The 12146-nt window shown below is 36.8% G+C and overlaps 1 protein-coding gene across 4 annotated transcripts in view; it reads left to right on the top strand.

Moving 5' to 3' along the window:
* LOC106518586 (leucine-rich repeat and fibronectin type-III domain-containing protein 2) overlaps positions 1-12146 on the top strand; it is a 128389-nt gene that overhangs the window by 55922 nt on the left and 60321 nt on the right. For 2 of the 4 annotated variants that reach the window (XM_014009953.1, XM_014009940.1), the window contains one exon: positions 7594-7723. The exons of the other annotated variants lie outside the window; for them this stretch is intronic. The gene's annotated coding sequence lies outside the window, so the exon portion shown is untranslated. The remainder of the gene's footprint in view (positions 1-7593; positions 7724-12146) is intronic. 4 annotated transcript variants of the gene reach the window in all.

The following is a 12146-nucleotide window of genomic DNA, read 5'->3' as shown; positions in this document are numbered from 1 at the left end:
CAAATGGACCATGCATTTCTACAAAAGATGTTTAAGTTGGAGAGACAACTGGTTTTCATGCAAAGGGGCAAAGCTGCAAGCTCAACATATTCTACCATCAGACATCTGCATCTGCACATCTGGGTATAACTAGATGTTGCNGATAGATAGATAGATAGATAGATAGATACAGAACATTGTTGTGAAGACACACTGAAGTGGGAGTGTCTGAAATGGTAGGAGATTCTTTTAGAGTCAGATGCCAATTCCAAGATGTTTAGATTGACTATGATGCAAAGTTAAATTTATTTGTGAAATATATAGTGTTTTCATAACAATTGAAGGTAACATGGTTGGCTGATTGTGTTACGGAATTGAACAATGTGCCTGGAAAATACATAATACACCCATTTTAAGACAAATGCATGAAACTGACCTCCATGTTGTGTATGTCATTCTTCCCATTTGTCATTTTTCTTATTTCCTTTTACTTTACCTGAAGTAAATCTTGAAAAATATTTTGTTTCAAAAAAGTTCTGTAACATATCAACAATTTTGTTATTTTCACTAAGTAAAAAAGAATGCCACAAGTACCTAATCTTTCGCATCCAGTTTGTTATAAAAAAAGATTCTGTTGAAATAAAGAACACCTTGTTGTTCATTTTTTAACAAATACCATAAATGTGGACCTTGTCTTGAATATAATGTTGTACAAGTCCCATACTTTTATCATGAAAGAAAGTAATTTCAATAAATTATCACAGCAGAAGGGACGCATACTGTATGTGTTTTATATTTTAGAATACATTTATTATGTTAAAGGTGCTTACTGCTTTGATTTTTATTTTATGCAACATTTTATTCTCTAATTAGAAGTGAAATATCCATGACTGCTCTGCATCCCACACACAAGCTGCTTTACWGAACAGCCCTCTATCTTTACACCCCCCACCTTTTTTTTCTCTTCTTGTGAGGCCATGCATTAAGACTTAGGCATCACGATAATCACTAAATACCAGCTGGTTAAAGCCAAGGTAACATTTTTTTTCCATTTTAATTTGATTTGAAAAATGTACTGAAAGACCTACAGGTTTTTTTCACATACTTGAACTGGCAGGGCTAAATATAGGCACATCAGTTTTATACTTCCTCTGCTTTGAGTTTGCATTGTTATAAAAACACAATTTAAATGCATAGTTGTTGTTTTTTTTTTTTTTTTACTTTGTGAGTGTGTTTAGCAGCTGGTCAGTTTTGTCTCATTTAGTAGACACAGTATGTAACACTGATAGCTTTGGAGGATCTAAAAGAGGTGTCATACATTAATGAAAAAAGTGTTGCACAAATGGACCATGCATTTCTACAAAAGATGTTTAAGTTGGAGAGACAACTGGTTTTCATGCAAAGGGGCAAAGCTGCAAGCTCAACATATTCTACCATCACACCTCTGCATCTGCACATCTGGGCATAACTAGATGTTGCCAAATCAGCATTATTTTCGTCCAAAAATTCTGCTGAGCTATGGATAAACCTAAATATGCTGTGGGAAATATTGCAAGACAAGGCCAGCAGATTGACTTCACACCYTATGACACAGAATTACAGTGCATGGACAGTTTTTACAGAGTGCTGCAACTTTTCATTAGCATTTATAGGGACATGTTTTTTTACACATCAAATCATTGCTAGCAGTGAGACAGAGGGAAGAAAAGAGTATTCTCTCTGACCCCTAATCTTTTAGACACTTCATTTACAGTCCAGCTGATATTATGCAAACACCTTCAGATACTGTAGATGGTTTCATAGAATATCCAGCAGCCTGTCATTTTACTATAATAGGTGTGTCGAGAGAAATATTGAACGCGACGTACCGGGACAATTCACCAGTGCTTTGATGATCAAGATTTTGCCAACAGTGTTGCCTTTGCAGAGAACTATGAAAGACTAGACAAAGTCAAAATTAAGTATTTTTTAGCACCTCTCAAATACTAGCTCGCATAAACATCACACTGACTGCTAAAAACATCTAGGTCAATGTCTTTTAMTGAAATGTGACTAGACAGTCGAACATTTGCAAAGAAATCTGGAGCACAAAACAGTTTTGTCATTGAAACAACTGGAAAACAAAGCTGCACTAAACAATGAGAAGGAAAACACTGAGTCAACTGAAAACAGTTGATAGAAATGGATTTGATAGAAATGGATATGGTAGAAACAGAAACTAAGAACTCTGGTGGAACCTAAAGACATGAAACAAAACTAAGAATAATGAACACAATAAAACTAAGACTTATTTATTTTAACCAAAAAGTTATTTACATAACAGAAGATTACAATGCAAAAAAAAAGGTAAAAATTTGTGCACCTACAGTAAATGCACAAATTAATATGGGTTTTACGGGAACAAGCTATTTTTGTTTGCACTTTTCTGACTCTTTTGTATTGTGCTAACAAAGGAATTGATGTTTACTAAATGGTTAACTTCAAATGTTAAATAATTCATGTCCATCCTGTGGAAACCCTTTCATCTTTATCCACTGTCAGGTTATGGGTAAAGACCCAAGAAGGTAAACCAGATGAGCCAACACTACTTCGGATCTTGAGGTATCCCAGGCTATAAGGGTTATATAATCCATTCAGTGACTTCTGGGTCTGCCCATTCAGTAGAAAGTAACATAATAACTTTTAAAGTTTTCAACCAGGAAGCATTTTAATCAGATGCCTAAAGAGCCAGTTTGATACAAACAGTCCCTGCTCACCAGCAAGCTTTCCCTCTAGGCCTGGCTTCAACTGTGTGCCTGGGTATTCCTAGTCTGTTCCATCAAAGTCTTTGAAATGCTCTTCGTTGGACCTGCTTCCCTGAGACCAAACTGCCATGGGAGACCCTACCAGGGGCCAATGCTCCAGACGAAACAGGTTCCCTTTATCACATTAGGCTGGCAATTCTACAGTGGGGCTTGAGATAACTGCAGTGACTTTGATGTTTAGTTAAAAGAAAAGTCRGCAGATACAAGCTTCTTCTAGCTATAGCCTTTTTTTGTTGAAACCTTCCTTCATTAAGAAACTGCAACACTGACTGTCCTCACATGAGAGCCTAAGTCCAGAAATGTGTTATACTTGTTTAAAAATTGCATCTGACAAAATTGAAACTTTTGTATTGAAAAGGTTGGTCACTAGATGGCATGTAGTATCATAATAGTAAATAACTATTTGAATCAACAATGTATTTTCTTCATCTTTCTGATCTTAAAAAAATCCTGATAAACAAGTGTATCAAGAAAAAATAATGAAGTTGTGTTATTGTAGTCACAGCAGGCTTGATTTAGCAGTCCAGGGTCTTGTGGGTTCTATGTGGACAAATGACTTCTCTACACCAGACTGACAAGCCAAATAAACACAAAAAGAATGATATACTGCCTATATGATGCTTTTACACTTGAGTGCTCAGCAGGACAGATGAAACAAACATGCACTTGGTACATCTTAAAGCTTTATGTGTAACAGATTTAAAGCCTGTTGCTTGATGGGGTCGTTTTTTGTGGATTGAAAAGAGGCCTGCAGGTTCTCCACTTATTTATGTAACTCTCATTAAATATGATGGCAGAGGCAAAACCTGGCTGCGGCCTTCCTACGTGGAGTTTGTACAGTATGTTTTCCTCGTGCATGTGTGGGTGTTCCCCAGGTACTCTTGTTTCCTCCCACAGAGCAAAAAGGATGCTTACAAGATTAAATGACAACTCTGAATTGTCACTATGAATGAATGTATGCTGGGAATATGTGACAGCACCCTGAGACCCTGCACAGGAAAAGTATRAAATACATATATACATAAAGAAAGAAACAAATGGGACGTTTTAAACACAAAATGTCACTCAAAGCAAAACAAAAGGAAGTCTTTCCATATAATGCTAATATTTTAACCAGGTTTTCTGAAAAGAGACACTTAAATTTAGATTTTGCTCATTTTGCTGGACAAGTCAAAGCTCAGGTAGTCGAATATGAAGACATAAAATTTCTGCTGGTTTCTGAGCCAACATATTTTTGTTCATATGGAAAAAGTGCAACGGTGATGACATTTGCTGTGTCCAAATTCAAGGACTGGTTCCTTCAAAGGACCCAGCCTACTTGGTTTAGGTGTTCTTGGTAGATTGCAAAAACTGGAAAAAAGTGGCTGTGAATTTGGACGGTCTAGCCTTCTGCTTTATTCCCACCCTTACCCCGGCATATGTCCTGTTATCTAGCTACAGTGACAATGCTAAACAGAAGCCAAAATCCATTGAAATTATCAAAATATCAATATATAAGTATTATCACTTTCACAAAAAAAATGCTTAAAGGCAATATTTGAAGAACTACAGGTCCTGCCATAGGTGCATGTTTATTTCGCTATACCAGCTTGTTTAATTTATGACAAGAATAATATAAAAAAACATGTCTACAAATGACAAAAACAACTCAACTGCTTGAAACTCTTAATTTTTATACCGCTAGATTTTAATTTAAAACTGTACTTCTTTCTCTCGCGTCATCCATTATTACGAGACAAACAAAATCTCCAGTTGGCCCGCAATGCATTATGGGATAGGGTGGACCGAGAAGAATCCATTGGACCCGTCCCTCAAATCAGGTAAAAAGGAAGACGCTTTTCTCTGCCGAATCGTAGGAATCTTCAAATGTGAACAGCCTCAGGTGCGCTGTTGTGACGTAAGCTGCCGACAAATTTGGCCTTCGGAGGTCCCAGCCCCTGAATTTGGACACAGCCAGCATGTCCACATGGTGTCCTGAGAATAGTTGTACAAAGAAGCCAAAGTGCTCAAAAAACAATGTTAGGTGGAGCACGTTTCCTGTAAATGGCTTCTCCTTTGTCACTGGGTCCAAGAAATGAAAGAGTTAAGTCAAATAAACAAAAACGTAAAGTGGACCCAGGTCTTTAAAGTACACCACAGAATAATTTTAGAGAGTATCTTCAAAACAACCRTTGCTACAAGTGACTTAGAGAACTTTAAACTCGTCATGACCTTAACTGGATTCAGTTTTTATTTAGCGCTGTGGTACAAAACTTTAGGCTTTATTACAAACCTGAAAAAAAAGTTTCACAGCTGTTTTTCTTCCTTGAAACTAATATAAGTTTAGATATCTCTACCAATAAATCATGTTTTTGATACAGTTTAATATTAAGGTTCAAATTCAGTATACTCTGTGTTTGCAAATGTTCACATCTGTGTATGATTAATGCATCAGTATTTAGAGGTGTTTGTGTATCCTGATGTTACTGTACTACTGCTTTTTCTTGAATAAATCCTTAATGTAATTCAGAGTCTTGTTCACATGAGTAAATGTAATTTGAACAGGGGGAAGTTGAAGAAATTTATTAGTCATTTAGAAACTGATTTTAAAAGCACCACACCATATTCATAGTTTTCCTTTGTAAGTATTGATTCTTATAATCTATTGTTTGACTATTGTTATGTCTTGATTAAAATAGTTTTAGATACATGCCTGAAACASCATCACAACACATAGAAAAATCGTTTATCAAACATGAGGACAGGATGTCTGTACGAGTGTCTGCGATTCAGCCGTAGGCCTGTAGTAGGCGTACCAGGCACTGGAGAACCATGTATTTATGGACCGGGACTTCCAGTTTTCCAGCAGTGTTGGTGTCATGCCTGCCTTGAGAGCATTAAATCYCRATTCACTCCAGTCARTGGTGTTGTATGGTCCTTCTCTTCACATTTTAATCTATTCAACATTCATGTGGTTTCGTCCCGATTTCAGTTAACGAACACTKAATTTTCTTKCAGTCTGACAGAAGGGATGTTGGAGGTGCAATCTTGCWTATAATTGAGTGACACCAAACACGGGATGCACAGATCCTTAAKTCTCTGCATTTAAATCATTTCTTGGCTTCCTCTATCCGCCACAATTGATTCCTTTAAGAGAGTGGATAAACGAGGAGACGCACTCTTGATTGATTACTTTGAAGTAACTTACTGTATTTCCAGTAAAGTGTTCAGAGACTGTGCAGCTTTATTAATTTCCTTTGCGAGGCCCTGTAGCTCCGATTTTATTTGAATGATTTGAGATTTATAGGCACACGTGTCATTTGTAATATAACAGGAAACTAACAGCTGCTGCAGGTGTATTGAAACACCGTGGAAAGGAACACTGTGTCCACATCCGGTTAGTGAAACCTATTCCCTGTGTGCCTTGTTTCACTTTGTTACATCAACTGTAATCCAGAGTGACAGCTGCTGATGACCTACGTGACTTGTGTGCCAAAAACAGTCTCAATGATAAGCCGTAAAATTGTAACTATCTGAATTCTGGTTGAACTTTCACAACTCCATGCCTGTTTGTGCCCTAAAGATGTTAAATCCACAGGGAATTGTGGGCACTTGGTCTGCAATAGGTGGGTTTATAGAGAGACGGAGAACACTGCTCGCAGGCCCAGGAATCTCATTAGCCGTATTGTGTTGCTAGAATGAAAGCGGCAGTGTTCTTGGCGACACCTAACCACTATAACCAAGGGAGTCAGGAAATCTCTGAAGCTTAGTAAAYCCCCACACTGCAGAGACAGCTTGTCAATTGGATTTGGAGGAGGATATTCAGTGTTTTGTCACTGCTTCAGTGGTAGAAATCGCGATAAAAAAGGTCTATTGTTCTTTTTACTTATTTTAATATTTACTTTACTTCTAAGATTTAATTGTCTGTTTAAATCTTTCTTGTGCAAATAAAACAGTATTGGTGGTTTTCTTTTCCTGGCTTGAGCAGAAAATTCTCTTAGAACCAACCTTTTTTGTTGTTAGATGAGTCATCATTGGCACAAAGTACTGTATCTGCCTCTTCTGAATGAGGAAATTTGTGTCACATTTGTCRGCCAGAGCTTTTTCTGACACTCTCTGTTGCATGTTGATCTATTATCATTCTTCTTTGACCATGCAACAATATAAATGTAGATATCTCACAGAAGCAGCTCTAAGGAAGAACCTTGTTTTGACAAAGAATTGGATCATTCTACAAAAATAGCACTGATTGCTTTGGGATTTAAAGATTATTGTTTATTCACCTTGGCCAGCGCAGCCTAAATTCAGAACACAATGTCTTCTCCAAAACAAATGTTATGAAACCTTGGTATGTCTATCTTTCTCTCCGTGTGCTTTTATCTTCTCTCATTAGAAAGAAAAGCAGCAGCGGGTTCGGGGAGGACCTGTGCTCTGACATGGCTGCAGCATTTTAATGAGGAGAAGGGTTAAYCCTCTGTCTTTAGCCCAAATTTAGAGTTTCTCATTCTATTAAGTTATCAGTTTTTGTCATGACAGACTCTTCTGATATGCTTGTGAATTTTCCAGTTTGACCTCTTTTATGGTTTTCCCTTCCCCTTTAATTCTAGAAGCTGAAATCAAAGACTTAGTGACATAAACTAAAGCCGAAAGGTGTCGTTCTGATTGATCTTGCACTCTGTTGTGCACCTTTCATAATTAYGTGTTCTTAAAAAACAAATGTCAAGTCTAATGAGGGGGAAAACGGTAAAGGTTTTTTTTTTTTTTTTGTGGAGCTTTAAACTGGATTCTCTCATTTAGGATATTCTCTTGTGTTTTTCRCATCTCATTGTAGGTGACTTGATAGACTAAATAGAGACAAATGCAACCAGGAAGCTGCAAATTGAACTCGTATTCCATCTTCTTCACGTGATTCAATATGTGTTTGGATACCTGACCTGACCTCGCAGTGTGAATTTGCAACTGTGAGTATGAATCTGATGCACACAATTTGTGTGTTTGCTTTATTGTCATAATGTGATGCAGTGTGACTGAGCTAATCTTATAATATCGATGCACAACACAATTCAAACCACCACTGACACAAAGAACATTCACTTGCCCAGACTTTTCGTAAAACTTGAAATTTGTTCTTTTGTTGTTTAAAAATAGGGTCTTCTACAGTATGTCTTATTGCACTTTGCTGTTGTGTTTTTACTAATTATTTTAGCAATTGTTTTTTTTAATTTAAAAATCACTTAAAGGCTGAGCTCAACAGAACAATGATGTTCTTGCTTGAAGATTTTTTTCAGTTTGTTGCATTTATTTTCTTGTTGTACTTCCTGCCACGCCCATGCCACCCCCTCTTCGTTCACCATKTAGCTCAGCTGCAGCCCTTCTTTCACTTATCCTTGTCAATATATTCTGTTTCTTGCCATGTTTACATCAGATCAGCATCATTGGCTTTCGTGCCTCTGTTCTGCTTGTTCCCCAGTGTCTGTGTAGGTTTTTGCTGCCACGTCAGCATTTTTGTTTTTGCTTTTTGTGTTGATATATATATATATATATGAGCTRCTTTTATCTGTCTGCATTCTTGCAGGCTCTAGTCGAACAGTCTTGTTGATGGGTAGGAGTAAAATAAAAAAAATCTGAAGACTGAAGGTGGTTCAGAAAGGATGATAAGTTTTGAAAAGTGAAGCTAATGCTTATGCTTGGTTCACACGGCAATATTATTTTAATTGTCGTTTCATTATCAAAACCTGTAAGACCCCCCCGTATGATGATAAATAACTCATTGATATAGCAGGTTTGGTCCTACAGTGTGCGGTGTACAGCCATACACCAAGCAATAACAAATATTACTCATGAWCATTCAGATGTCAGACAGGAAGTCTCACAAGACCTCTAGAGGTCAAACGTGAGTCCAAAGTAAATAAACAATGCAGACAATGAAGAAGCAATGGTGATAATCTGTGGACTGTGTTCAACAGAGACAAAACAAAAAGACATTTCTGACATCCACTGGACTTTCTGATGCATCATGGCAGTTGTTTTTTCTTCTGTATTTGGATTTCCCTCTGTGTTTCTGTGGCTACACATCACATTCGACAGACTGTGAGCTCATTTGTCTTCAGGAACACCACACACGCTGGGATAACCAAGAAAATCCAACATGTTGAACATCACTGATTTGGGGTTGAAGAGGTCCCAAAGTCCCTCTGAATCAACTGTACCACTCAACACACCACACACAGCAGGAAGATCTCCTAGATTATATTTAGAGCCATCATGATAATCAGAGTGTCCTTAAGATTGTTGGAAGGGCAAATCGGGCCAGAAATCAACACTATCTTGTCAGGTGAACCCAGCATTGCACCTACAATGGCCATGAACTGTTGGAAATGACTAAAATAATTAATCTGTTAAAACAAGTATCCAAACYAGCTTCCTGCAGCAAATGATAGCTGGACTCACCTATCTATGTGATACCTAACTCTAAATCTATCTCTAACCCAGAAAAAATACAACACACATGTGCTAAACATACATAAACAACAATTCTATAAAMTATTTTTTGAATTGTGAATTTTTTTACGAGGTATTGCAAAAGTGAGTCCCCATCAGTGAAGCCTTTCCACTTCCAGAAAGTAAAACAAAATCCGTTAAAACCCACTTTGTGTCCATCAGTCACAGACTCTTCTGACAGCCTTTTCCAGCACTTGGAGTCATTTTCTCTGACAGCAAACATTTTTCAGGCTCTCTTCATTCTTTTTTTCTCCCCTTTTTTTTAACCGTATCATTTGTGACAACTGAAATTCTTGGCTGCTTGACGGATTGACTCCCTGCTTTTTCCCCCTTTTTTTAGTTGTAAAGATGTCTCGAGATGCTATATTTGTCCACGCTCATCGTGAATATATATCTATCATTGCAAACAAATAAATTGACAAAAATATGCTAACAACACCTCAGAAACTCCTACTCAGCTAATTAAACACAAACACTGCAGTTCAGTCACAAATGACTCAAAACACTCTTTGTAGAAAATGTTTTACCACTAGATATTTAGTCATCTGCACAGCTGACATGTCTGCTTTTAAAATCTCTTCTTTAGATCAATAAATATCCCTTAATTTAAAACAGATATTTATTCATCAATTGCAAAATATCTATATGCAGATTACATGAAAAAAAAAGAAATGCGCAGTGTATTTTAATTTGCGCTTTCCAACATTTAGCACCATGTTTGTTCAACTCACAAAGTCCTGAAAATACAAGGTGGAGATGCTCTGAACRTGCTGATGCTTCAGGTTTTCCTACGAGTTGGTAGAAAAAAAACAGGCAGTGAGGGACAGCTGTGTGGACTAAAACCTGTCTTAATGAGAAAGCTCAGAGAGCAGACAGACAGGTCAGTGTAGCAGTCAGATTGATTATATGCTGTAGTAGGTGGACACAGTGACATTGTGAAAGGCAGTTTGGCCGAGCTTTTAGTCATTATCATTTTCATCTTTCTGGAGCCACAAATCATCATATTTGGACAAGAAGAAGAGCTGGAAATGGATACTTGAACTCCCGTTGGGCAGAAAAGTGTTTTGCGATCATTAAAAAACAGATTAAATTAAGTAAATACTGCAAGGGAAAGCATAAAAGTTTGCAGGAAAAATCTACTGACATTGCACTTGTGAATATTTTTTATGGACATCTGCTGGTGCCAGAGAGCTTTTGGACTGAAAGRAAAGAGGCCASTCAATTCTTTTTGCACCTAAAGGGYTGGGTTTTTTTTTAAACAAGAGGTTGAATCATCGTTTCATCATCACATTCACACAACTATAGCTGACCCACGTTGACTTCATATTTCCACTGATCTGAATCCAACTTCACTGGGATTTGGTGGATCAAGATACTTTGTCCCTGACTGTGCAGCTAACAAATGCACTCCTGTCATTAGAGCACAATCTTAATGGAATATTTCCAACATCTTGTCAAATTCCTGACACTAAAAGCAGTGAGAAGCACTATAATGTTAGCTCTCTGTTCCAAAAAAGGAGCTGCATGCTCATGTGTCACAGCCAGATGTATGTAGGCCTATATTGAAGTATTTTTTTCACGTTATGCCTGCCACCCAATCTTTATTTTATTTCTTTCTCATGCRGGCATTTAGGATCAATAGGTTATCATTTGTTTTTTAGAACTCAGTGACAGAAATCAAAAAGATGTTTTTACTGCTTGTCTTCTTTGAGCTGGCTTTCACTTTGAGCCGTCTGAGAATCTGCCTGAATTGTGAATTTATTTATTAAACATTTTTGACACAGATCAAAAAAGCACATTGCCAACAGCCTTGCAGGGCCAAAGTTTTCAATAAAGCTGTCTTGTGATTTCTTAGCTCTTCTAGTACGTGTTGGGGATGAATTTCAGCTACTGGTGTATCAAATTTAAGATCAACATCTGCAAAAATCACAGTTTTGGCAGCCAATTTGAATGGAGTTGACATCAAAAGTTAATCACTTGTAGATGTACAACCAATATTTTCTTATTTCAATAAAATCCATGCTGTAATTTATGAAATATTTTTACCAACAGACATTAATATTTAAATTCAAATAAAGACAAGTACATGCTTGTCCCTTTTTCTCGTTGGTGGCTAATACAAAAGTCATTTAGGAAAGTTTTGTAATATGTTGTGTAAGTTTTGAACAAACTAAAATTATTCAATAAACATATATGTGCAAATTTCTCCAGTGTGGGATCAATAATGTTTTATCTTATCTTATCTTATCTTATCTTATCTTATCTTATCTTATCTTATCTTATCTTATCTTATCTTATCTTCTTATCATACCTTATCTTATCTCACTTTGCAGGAGAAAACATGAACATTCAAAGTGTAAAGCAGAAGAACACAGCCTTCTGGCAGGTAGAATTAAAAGAAAATAATCATTTTCAACACATAAGTAAAAAAAAAATTCTTATAAAAATGCAACAGCCACCTAATTTTAAAATATATACCTTTTCCACATTTTTCCAGTCAACATCTGAGCTGCCTGTGCTGCAGGAACTGCTCAATCTGAATCACTTCAGCAGGTCAAACAATCAGCAAAATCCAGAGCATTCTGATTTACATGGTTGGATTAGAGTTCTAAATCGTTTCCRCAGACTTGATCTCATTTTATTTATTTTTTCTGTCTTTCTCACAGAAAATTGGCGTCATTTTCTGCTGTCACTGCAAGGCTTATTTTTTCCCCATTATCCCTGGGACAAAACTGCTGTGACATTGAGTTAATCTGTGATTGTTTCAGCTTTTCTTTATAAAAAGGAAAGGAAAGAAAAGCTAAAAAAAAGAAGAAGTTTCATGTAGCTGCAAAAACATACCAAACAAGACGTGAATTAAAGACCATTTAAAATGCAAACTGT

The sequence above is a fragment of the Austrofundulus limnaeus genome, unplaced genomic scaffold, assembly GCF_001266775.1.
Source record: "Austrofundulus limnaeus strain Quisiro unplaced genomic scaffold, Austrofundulus_limnaeus-1.0 Scaffold2, whole genome shotgun sequence".
In the NCBI taxonomy this organism is placed as follows: Eukaryota; Metazoa; Chordata; class Actinopteri; order Cyprinodontiformes; family Rivulidae; genus Austrofundulus; species Austrofundulus limnaeus.
Note: the sequence above shows the minus strand (reverse complement) of the source record. Positions and strands in the feature narration are given on the sequence as shown.